The sequence below is a fragment of the Cydia pomonella genome, chromosome 3, assembly GCF_033807575.1.
Source record: "Cydia pomonella isolate Wapato2018A chromosome 3, ilCydPomo1, whole genome shotgun sequence".
NCBI lineage: Eukaryota > Metazoa > Arthropoda > Insecta > Lepidoptera > Tortricidae > Cydia > Cydia pomonella.
The window spans coordinates 26,111,114-26,123,310 of NC_084705.1; the positions used below are offsets into that span (position 1 = coordinate 26,111,114).

At 35.6% G+C, this 12,197-nt stretch overlaps 1 long non-coding RNA gene across 1 annotated transcript in view; it reads right to left on the reverse strand.

Moving 5' to 3' along the window:
* LOC133516428 (uncharacterized) overlaps nt 1-12,197 on the reverse strand; it is a 452,437-nt gene that overhangs the window by 45,710 nt on the left and 394,530 nt on the right. The window lies entirely within an intron of this gene.

Genomic DNA, 12,197 nt, shown 5'->3' on the forward strand with positions numbered 1-12,197 from the left:
TTCGGAGATAATCGCTCCGAAAGAAAAAAAAAATGTGTCCCCCCCCCTCTAACTTTTGAACCATAGGTCCAAAAAATATGAAAAAAATCGTGGAAGTAGAGCTTACGAAAGACATTAAATGAAAACTATAGCGGACATGATCAGTTTAGCTGTTTTTGAGTTATCGCAAAAAGTTTTCCCTTCATAGTAAAAAGACTTATTTTAATTAGGTACTGATTATGCAAATTTGGCTATTTGTTTAACTCAGGTGAAAGGTACCGTTTCATCCCTTGGTTAACAATTTACTATACTTTAAGCTCGAGTTTAGCTTATTGTGACGGAAGAGTAACTACGGAACCCTACACTGAGCGTGGCCCGACATGCTCTTGGCCGGTTTTTTATTATATATGTTACCTCAGAACTCCGTAATTTGTGAACCGATTTGGAAAATATTTTTTTGTTTGAATGTATATAGTTTCAAGTTGGTCCAAAAATACATGCCCCGATCCATATGTTGCCAGAGCATATTCTGAGGTACAGTAATGTTTAAGATAAAATATCAGTTTTAGATAAACTATCAATAACGTTTAAGATAAATACTAATTTAGTTTAATTTAATTTCGTTTTTCAGCGAAGGAAAACATCGTGAGGAAACTGGGCTAATCCCAATAAGGACTTGCGTATAAATTATTTAAAAAATAAAATTGTTTTCCTCTAAACGAACTCCACTGCTCCGGTGCTAGTAATAGTTTATCATAAGTGTGCTATCTCGAGGCACGAATACCTACTTAAGTGAAATTTATTATTAAACTTTATTAAAGAGTATTTATGAATTTTCTCATTGAAATTCCTCTATTACCGAATAGAGATTTAGAATGTGTATATGCAAGCGACGACAACGCAACGACGATGCACTAAGAAAAATGTTTTTCACTGTGGAGGATACCTCTACCGGTAAGAACAACCGCCCCATTTCGAAGAATGAGATACGATAACGATAAGTTCTGGTTTAGATAAGTTCTCATTTAGATATCGTTTGTATGTCGTATAATTAACAGAAAAAGCTCGATTCAGGCAACCAATATCACTTTGACGTTAGAAATATCGTAGATAGATCTTAGTTGGGATCACGGCGGCATCAGAATAAACGTCAATTTTGACATGTCGTTTAGTTATCGATCTTTTAAAGATCTTTCCAAGATCTTAAATGTGTCTTAATCATTCTTCGAATCGGGCCTGATCTATGTGTATGAAAAGTGTCCATCAAAGAAACCTTAAATAGATGGCGCCACAATACATCGCAAATATTTTTTTTACTTTGATAAAAAAAAAAAACAAATCACTGACAGTGCACTTCACTCCGTCAATTACGTCTAAATTCATGTCATGTCCTTGTGCTACCCTAGCCTAGCACCACCGGAGAGATTTTGAACTATTATTTACAGCTGCCAGCTGGACACTTTAGAGCAACAGTTCTCCCATAAGTGATTATTCTCCTTACCTCTACCTTCTATAATGAAAATAATTTTTCTCAGTGCATATTTTTCATGAGACTTTTTTGTACTATTGGACTGACGTCAACTGTCAGAACGTTTAATGTGTCCCGTCCCATAGACGCCCGAGCGGCGCCACGGTGACGTACAAAACGATTAACATAATTTTATCAGTTGTCCTATCGATATAATATCACAGTACCACCGTTTACATTTGGTACCATTGTTATTTAAGTACCTCAATCTTGTTCAATCAACGAAGAATAAAGCGATTAAAATGGAAACAGCTGAAGTACCATCCAATCATATGGTTGGGGTCGACACAAAAGAACCTCTTGGCACGAGTGTTTCCTGGCAACGTGCTATGGTTTCAATCTCTTCGGTCAATCAAAGAGAGTGTCAATCAATATTTTCGAGTGTCGTTGAGAATGAATCAAAATTCGAAAGGGGTATTAACATTACTGTGAAGCGTAAATTTAATATCCGATTTCGATTAATCTTTAAGGTGAGCTATTTGGATATCAGTGACTTGCCTTAAGAAGTTTCGAGTACCTAAAATGATTAAATGTGCAAACACAATTTCTATTTTAACGAAAACAACACATTGACTGCCAGCGCTACGAGCGTAGCCAATAAGTCCGATAACACGTTTTTTTTTTCGTTAGTAGCGCAGAGAACAGAAGGCCTACCGCGAACCACGTTCGACGTGTTGCCTCCCTGTCACGCTTACGTACGAATTTACAAGTGCGACAGAGAGGCAACACGTCGAACGTGGTTCGCGGTAGGCCCTCAGATAACCCGCTCACCCGATCGCTGGCAGTGAATGTGTTAAAATCTATCAATGAATATAGTGCACATGATAAAAAATACCTATGGCTATGAATTATTCTCTTCATCGAATAGCTTCGTCGTTTAATCTCTGATAGATACTCTGGAATCCTAATTAACTTTCCTTTTTTAACTTTTGTATTGTAGCACGGGCAGGATTCCATACCAGAGGGTATGCAAGTGCGTTACTTTTATGTTTTTTTTTTCCATTTTATGAAATAATGAGATGGTAGATTATTAACCATGGGATGAAAAGTACCCATTTCTGACGAGATATGTATGATGCTCTCTTACGGGACTGAGAACCATACTGTACAGCGATATGTTCCTTTATTTGTAAGTAACAATTGTTTACTTAGGTATATAAAACTATAGAAACTGGACAAACAATAGATTTTGTGTTTAATCGAGTAATAGATTTTCACTTCATAAACAACGCTCTTCGTCATCTAATAATTTTGAAATAGGCAAACCAAATGTTTTGAGAACAATATTTTATATAAATTCCAAAAAAATGTATAAACATCTACAATTTTGTTTAATTTATCTGCTGTAAACTTACCAAACAGCACCGTCTTATGAGCTAATTCTTTGACTTCTAAGAAAAGTTCAGCCATTCGTGGCCGGGTCAAGATAAGTCTGTATATAGTGTGCCAAATGTTTAGTAAATAATATTACATTTAAACATTTTTGATGATGTAAACTGCAATTCTGTGACTTTTAATATAGTTTTACTAAGAACTTTGAACAGTTTTTATTTTGACTTTCATTTCGTTATGAGATTCAGCCACAATGTGAAATTGGGTACATAAGTTATCAACGTTAGATACGAAAATTCAAGTTTAAATTAAATCATACATAAGTAATTACATCTAATCTTATCACGGAATATGTCAAGAATCAAATCACGATAAAATAAGTCAATGTCTAATTGTGAGACCTGAAATCTCAATATTATTTCATTCGTTTACCTTTAATAATATAAATCTCAAAGTATACAAGCTTATTATTTGTATGTGTATACGCTACCTCTAAAGGTTACTGACGGTCATTCTTAACATGTGAAGGCATTGCCCGTTAGAGACGCAACTATCTTTTTTTAAAACATGTACGACTAATGTATTCTTCGAGATGTCCTGCGAGCTAAGCACAGTCGTATTTTTATAGCTTGTCACCATGTCTGGTCTGCCACATTCTAACAAGTATGAGTGCGAAAATAACAGGCATAGTGACAGGTGATATAGAATGCAACCATGCTGCCACCACTGAAAAACGATTAGATGACTAACTACTATGAAAATGCAAACAATTAAATTTATTGTTACAAACATTTAATTTTGTTTCAGAGAATTGATGTCTAGTGGTAACACAAACGAATTTATTTATTTTGGACGCCTGCAAATCTTGGATGTGTGCAGTGTAGGACATTAAGCACAATGAATTTTGTACATTGAGCCGCCTGTTCCTATTTCTATCGCAAGCGCGTCGTTATGTTGCTGTCCCGCTCATGATACCAGCGGTCAATTGGAACGTGTGAGCGGGACAGCAATATACATATGCGCGTGCGATAGATTCGTGCTTAGCGTTCTTCTTACTTTAATTTTGTAATTGTGTCTATGAGTACCTCTGTAGTACCTACTTCAAAAATGTTGCCTAAAATATTGTTATTCCTGTAACAACTACTTTATAAGATAATTGTCATGATACATGTTTAACAAACCTTTGAGATTTACCTGTCATGAATGCTTCATAATTCTATAAACAAAACAAATATTACGTTACAATAATGTAATGCCTAAATATTCCCACAAATCATTTTGTTTGCTGCGTGTGTTATTTTGTCGGCATTTCCCGAATTCGTGAGGTCTGCCTTCAAAGAAAATTAAGGAATACATATTCAATATGAGCACCGTATGTTAGCGACGGATACAATACATTATTAATTTTGTATCTAGTTTCAATAGCATTAGCAACTTTAAGAATATCAGAACCAGTGTTCGATTTTTTAGTTTCCTGGCAAAATAGTTGCAGTATCACCACCGATTGTTGATTTTTGGAAAATAAATAACGATTTTAATACATTACCTTTATTACCGACGGTGTATTCTCTATATCCATCGAAACATCTCTTATTAACCTGATCACGATATGGTTGCGTTTTTAGGACTCCTTACCCGAAATGTGAAGTTTGAACTCTGGCAACCTTACGCACCGGCAGGACACAACACTATGAGTAGGGTCTAGTGTTATTTGGCTGCGGTTTTCTGTAGGGTGGAGGTACTTCCCGAGTTGGGCTCTGCTCTAGATCCGGAATGTCATCCGCTGTGCTCTGCCCTTCCACACAGAGCGAGATGACATTTACAATGCCCATACCTCTCTTTACGTATAAAACAATCCCTAATTTCAAACTACAATTTATTTTAACTACTACAATTTGATGATTCAAAGATGATGAAACATAACTAATATCTCCTGTCTTTTCTTATTTTGTCAAATGTATATCCTACCAGTTAATATTTTATACAAATTCAGTGACGCAAATTGACATTCCGAAGAGCCGCAAGGGACTTGCGTTCGTTCCATTTTTCCAACTTTCTCTTTTAATCTATCATTTCTACTTTATCAAAAACCCTGAATAATCTTCGGTTTACTTAGTACCAGGAAGCATCACTGCCAGACCACTGCTATATTCAGATTTTTTGCTTGAATGTTTTTTAACAATCGAATGCCCAATAAATGACATTCTGCTACCTAACTATTAACAGTGACTTAAGTGTAGGACCCGCGCGAAATCGCCTTTTATACAAACGTATAACATAGCTATGCGTTTGAGTTTTTTCGAATTTTTTATTGTTATAAAAGTTATAAGCATTTAATTTTTTTTACAATAATCAAAAAATCAATAATTGTCAAATGTAGGGGCGCTGTGGTTAATATACGACAAATGATGTAAAAATATTTTCCATAATGTCAATATTCAGAGAGGAAAATGGGGTCTAGGTTTTTATGTAGAAGCGGCCGTCTCCTTTCCTCTTAAGTTTAAATTAAACCTGACATGGTTTGGGACAGTATACGAATTCAGATTGCATCAGCATGATTACTGCAGCATTGCAGACAACATTACTGCCGCAAATATCAAAATCGACTGCCCGGAATTTCGACCTTTGCAATAGCAATGCATTCGACAGTAATGTCGCGCTACAATACTGAATCAGTCATGCTGGTGCAGTCTGAATCGGAACGTCACCTTAACGAGCACGAGCATACGTACGTTACGTTCAAATAGCCAATATTTGACGTGTCCCTCCTCCGCAAAAATCGGCAGACTATTTTAATTATGTTGAGTATATTTTACTCATTTATTACAGTTTTGACAAGCCTATGCAGGTGTGAAGACATCCGGCCCGATTCGAAGAATGAGTAAGACACGTTTAAGATCTAGAAAAGATCTGTAAAAGATCGGTAACCAAACGACATGTCAACATTGACGTTTATTTCGATTCCGCTGTTATCCCAATAAGATCTATCTACGATATTTCTAACGTCAAAGTGACATTGGTTGCCCGAATCGAACTGCTTCTGTCAATTATACGACATATAAACGATATCTAAATGAGAAGTTATCGTTATCGTAATCTGCTTCTGTCAATTATACGACATATAAATGATATCTAAATGAGAAAGTATCGTTATCGTATCTCATTCTTCGAATCGGGCCGATCTTTTGTTTGAGAAACAATAATAATTTTAAGTTTTATTAAAACTGTGTTAAGGTGTAATTTCACTTTTCACCTTTCCAAATAAAAATGCTATAAATTGTAACAATTTTTATTGTATTTACTCTAAATACGACGTACAAACTATACTGAATCGCGAGTACATAATAAATACGTAAGCCTCAGTTATAAAGAACGATAAAAAGGTTTCTGGCCTACGTTATCCCGGTAAAGGAAAGTTATGGAAATTGCTGCTTGCACTTAATATACATAATAAGCTTGGTACGCGTCTCGGGAATGATAAATCGTCAGTGTTTTATTCATGGACGTGTTAGTGTAAGTCCCTTGTCTAGCAAGATACGTTGAGTTTTAGCGATTAAGGTCATGTTTTTACAAATAATCGACAGGCAAAGGCTATTATTATGTTCATATATGTAATTAGGTGTTTTTTTTTTTCAAGATTAGCATATCTGCTTATAACTTTAAAATCTGTAGGTAACATTATAGCATTTTTTCATATAGCGTGGGTAAGGTGACAATTGTCATCTCCATACATTTTAAACCTTAAAACGCAATTCTTTGATTAAGAAACATACGGATATTTTTGAATCCCGTCGTCAAACAGATCTGGACGACAAGAGGGATGAGCTGAAAGCCCGACCACCAGCGGTGATCAGCTATAATTATATTGATGGTGTCCTCTCGTGCCCGTTGTGCGCACGGGTCTTTGCCAACAAGATCGGCTACGTCAGCCACACGAGAGCACATGAACGCCAAAAAAGGAGTTGAAGCAGTCGCCGTGGCCGAAAACTTTCAGGAGCATATATATATATATATATATTACCGTACCCAAGCTATGTGAAAAATACTATTATACAGGTACAGATAAGAATTATTGTTATTAATGATTTAAAAGTTTTTTTAAGGAAGAATTTTTTTATTTATAATTTTTTACAATAACAATATAGATAATGGATATATACAGATGATTACTATAACTTGCTTATATCTATAATAGGCCCTTGAGGCATTGTACCAAGGATGCTGGCGGCATTTCCTCGTCGTATCGCAATACTGATACGTTGTGCGAGGAAGCCGCCAGCTCTTCGGTCACCAGTTACGTCAAACAAAAAGTTAGTTTAAAAGTTAGTTCTGGGCCAAATGTCAATACAAATTGAAAAGTAGGGGGAATCCAAGAGACTTGCCCAGGTGAGAGACATGAACCATTTTTTTTAGAAAAGTGCCAAAATCATAAATTTATTTTATCAGCACTCTAATACCACCTACCGAAGTCAAGTCCCCTGTCAACCTGTATGTCAATAATGTATGGTAAAGACCACGCGACTTTTCGGTCGCATACATTTATCATCGATTTTCGATTTGGCTAATACGCCTCCACATCCTTCCAAAAGTCACAGGGCCAACTACCGCTAAAAATTAATAATATAAACGATAAAATAACAACTCATAGTAGGTAAATAAAACTATTTTTACGTAGGCGGTAACTAAGAGCAAAATAGGTAGGATAAGTATATCATGTTTTTGGCGTATCTCCAAGAACCTAACTATGTAAAAGAAATTTCATGGGATCAATCCACATATGGAATTTTTCTTTATGGTTTTTGCCATATTATAACTTAATCTGCGAAACACTTACACGCCATAAGTTAAAGGTATTGATACCGTGATTTATTTCATCCGAGACGGGGACTGAAAAACACCGGGTCAGACACGTTCATCACGCAATTTCTTTAGATAGAACATTAGATTATTTACACTGAACAGGAGCAATAAATTAAACTGTAGGATCCTCTGCTCCTCCTAAAGTACTCCTCAAACCGACCAACATTTATCCTCAACTTTTAAAAACAACTTGTGTTTTGAGTTTTAGTACCAGTTAATGTAAGACGCAATGTAAGCAATGAGCTGCGAAATTACATAAAGAACTTATGAATAAATTCATTGATAAAATCGGCATTCACTTTTACGGCTGATGGTACCTATTGTTAATTTTGTATTTTTTTAAGCAAAACAAGCGATGTCAATTACAATGAAGAAAATATTTAATTTTTGTGAAAAATAACAAGTTTAAAGACTTCATAATTTTAAAATAAAATAATAGAAAAATAATCAAAACAATTCAAATACCTAATAAATTTAATCATTTATACTGACATGTCAGAAAAGTCATAAATATCAAATTCACGTAAAATAAAATATAACAATATAAAGATAATCAACACAATTCAAATATCCAATAAATTAAATTAAATCATTATTATAATATTCTGACATTACATACAGGTGTTTGTAGTCAGCCATTTTTTTAATCGATTGTAGAATATCAGATCATTTTCAATATTTTTAATACACTATAACAGTACGCTATTGGCTCCTCTAGACGATGGGCCATCATACTGGCCCTCTAAAATGGGCCAGCGTGTAGAGAGGGTAGTGGTTTCGGATCGCTTAAGGGGCGGCGGAATGGCGATGGGATGTCCACGGTGTCGGTTTTTCGTCCCCACATCAAAGGTAGTGTGCCAGCGATGGTGCATACGCATAGTCTAGACGTGGCTTATTCCATAGTGCGTGCTCTCAACCATCGCATGGCCATCGTGTAGAGGAGCCATAACCATCACATTGCCATCTCGCTGGTCCAGCGCTGGGCCATCATGTAGAGGAGCCGTATGACAATATCAAATGCCAGTTACAGTATGATACTTGTTTGTGTCTTGCCTAAATAGGTAAAAATGCTTTATTCAAATAATAAGGATAATTAAAGTACAGCTGAGAAATAATGGACAATACGGGACTCTGTATCTACCGTATATTTAAGTTCGCAAACCTCTCCTGCCAAACATATAAAGTACCTGCATTAAGAGGATAGTTGACCGCCGCTGCCCCATACAAACTTAGTCCCCAATTTTCCTTCCTGAATATTGACTTTATGGAAAAAAATTACACAATTTACTGTATATTAACCATAACAATGCCCGTTCGCAAGACTTTTCGATTTTTTTGATAATTATACTAACTTTTAGAAGCGAAAAACAAATTCCATACAGTTTTTAAAAGCTATTGTTAATAGGCATCAAATCACGTAAAAATATTTGCTATAACGTTAATACCCAGAGAGGTAAATGGGGTATATTTTCGTATGGAAAAGCAGTCGTCCCCTGTCGTCTTAATAGAACTTAGACGTACGGTAATTGGAGTTACGTCCCGAGGCATTTCAGTCGCTTAGAGAGAGAACTTTCTATTGTTTTGTCGTCCAACACAATTTATATACACGTCTAACTCCGAGCTGTTTCAGACCTTGAACTTTTGAATTGTACGTACAAGTCTTAACAAAATGGAATCGTGGTATATATTACTGGGGGCTACACGTTTGGGAGTTGGGGTGAACGGCTGGACTCCCACGATCGGCCAAGCACTCGATGCCGAAGGCCGAGCTTCGGGAGTGCAGTGCTAAGCAGAAATACAACTGCATTACTTATACCCTTTGTAAAACAAATATTCTTTATATTAAATACAATAAAATTAATAGCTAAAGTGCTGCCTCACTACCCATAATGACCGTAAAGGTATAGTTCGGATTCGGTTCGGCAGCGCGTTAATTATTACTACCGACTGCATTACTACTGCAAATGTTAAAATTGATGTTGCGTTAAAATTGATTTTGAATTGTGTTCCGCTACCGCGTGAGGCGACATACGGTCGTATTCGAACAATACTTTTTAAGAAGTCACAGCGATACGATACCGATCTTTCAGTGCCAAAAGTGACATTTCTTCAACCAAAAACGTCACTTTTGACACACAGATCGATACGGTATCGCTATGATATCTTCAAAGCTTTGTTCGAATACGGCCGACAGTGGAAAGCAGGGTGCAGGGGCATTCTAATCAATCACCAACACGATCGCGCGCGCGCATGTCTCAAAATTAATCGAGATATTTAAGTTCAGCATTCTTTCCAAAATTAAATGTTATAAACTAGAAGAATCTGCAGTGTTCATCATCAACAGTACGTTAGCAGTGATTAAAATACTCGTATCCGTTTTTATTTCGAATTTTTTGTAAGAATGAGGTAAAATAAACAATTGAATGAGTCATTCAATGGCTGTTACGGCTGACAGAACAATCAGCTGAAAAAAACATAGTTACTTAATTGAAAACTACTAGGAAAAGTAAAACGTCTCCATTTAATTTTTTTTACACAGTGTTAGCTTTTCAATCATTTATGATATACATGAATAAAATATCTCATTTTCCTAATAAAGTAAAATTTACATACGTCACGGCTGCCAAATTGCATTGACAAATTGCCTGAAAACATTCTCCGTATCCCAGACGTAATGGCGCCTCCAATGAGGAAAAATCGTCATAACACAAACAAATACACCTCTAATCAATAAATGGCGATGACGAACGCCCCAAAATATTACCTCTCATCGGAACAACAAAATGGATTAAGTGCTTAATTTAATTATATGTAATAATGACACAATTAATATATTTTACAGTACATATGTTGCTACTTTACCGCACTAGTGTGAAAATTGGCATATTACGTTACTGTAAAACGTTGTACGATACATGTGCGAATAAGTAATTCGCAACTCGTGTCGATTAAAAACACTCCTTCGGTCGTGTTTTAATTTATCATATTCATATTCATATTCCTTATCGCCACTCGTTTCGAATTTCCTATTTTCCGCACTTGTATCGTAATGTACTATTCCATCACATTTGCTCGAAAAGATCTTATTTCATGCAGGCATACTGAAGGACAAAGGCATGTATGTATTGTTCCCGGGGGAGCTATGGATTGTGAAGAAAAGCTATAACTCCCGCGGGAGTTATAGGCTTTTTAAAATTGTGTCACTAATTCATACGAACCAAGTAGGTATAAATGAGTTTTACTTTTATAATGCTGACGTTTATAATTTATTTATATTGTATATGTAAAAAAATTGCATCGCATTGGGCTAGCGTGGGGACTATAGCCCGAGCCCTCTCGCGCATGAGAGGAGGCCTATGCCCAGCAGTGGGACGTACATAGGCTAAATTATTATTATTATTATTATTTTATGTAAAAAAATATTTAATTTGATTGATTTTATAGTTGCTAAAATAATTTTACAGAATTTTCGATCGTAGCTGAATGCCGAATAGCAGTGTTGGCCGAACGTTAAGTAGAAATCCATTACAAATTGAACCGTAAACTGTAACCGTCCGTTACGGTTCACGGTTCAATTTGTAATGGTTAATGGTCAATTCTAATTAACTTTCGGCCAACACTTCCGGATAGGCCTGTGCCTTCGATGCCTAACCTGTCAAAGAATAAAAATATTGCAGACTAATGTTTGAAATGTCACCGTATATAAGACTAAAAAAATATTTTGCTTAAAAATTAGTTTTTTCTTCGCACGTGTGATGATAAACATTGTGTGTAACTCCGGGGTAAGAATATTGCAAACGAGGTCTTTAGTTGCAGAACAGCCGCAGGCAAAGGCAAATTTCACTTACCCACCTCGTTGCACAATGTTTATTTCTACTACAATCAAAGCCACACTAAAACCACAAAAATATAACTCCAACCATTTAGAGTCAGTCTGAAAATTTGGCTATTTTTTTATATATTTGAGTTATATTTTTCAGAAGGAACATAGCCGAAATAACTTTTGAATGTCGACGAGTTATAAAGACGAAAGAGGACAGCTGCTTCTCCATACAAACGTAGTCCCCATTTTCCTCGCTGGATATTAAAATTATGGCAAATATTTTTACATCATTTGATGTGTATTGACCATCGCTATGTCCCTACGTTTGCCATTTTTTGAATATTGTAAAAGTTAGGAGCAAAAAGCATATTACATACACATTTTTAAATGCTCCTATAATTAGAAATTCGAAAAAATTTAAACTAACTTAGCTGTGGTAGAAAAACTTTTAATATCCAAAAACAAAGAAATAAACATGCATAATAAAACTTACTAACAACTTAAACTAAAGATAAAAAATTTGGCCCAAATCACCGTCAATGGGCATGGTGCCTAGAATGGCCATGGTTGATATACAACAAATTGTGTCAAAATATTTTTGAATAATGTAATTATCCCGAGAGAAAAATGAGGAGGAGGACGTGAAAGTTATTTTTTGGCTCTCCAAATTTTAAT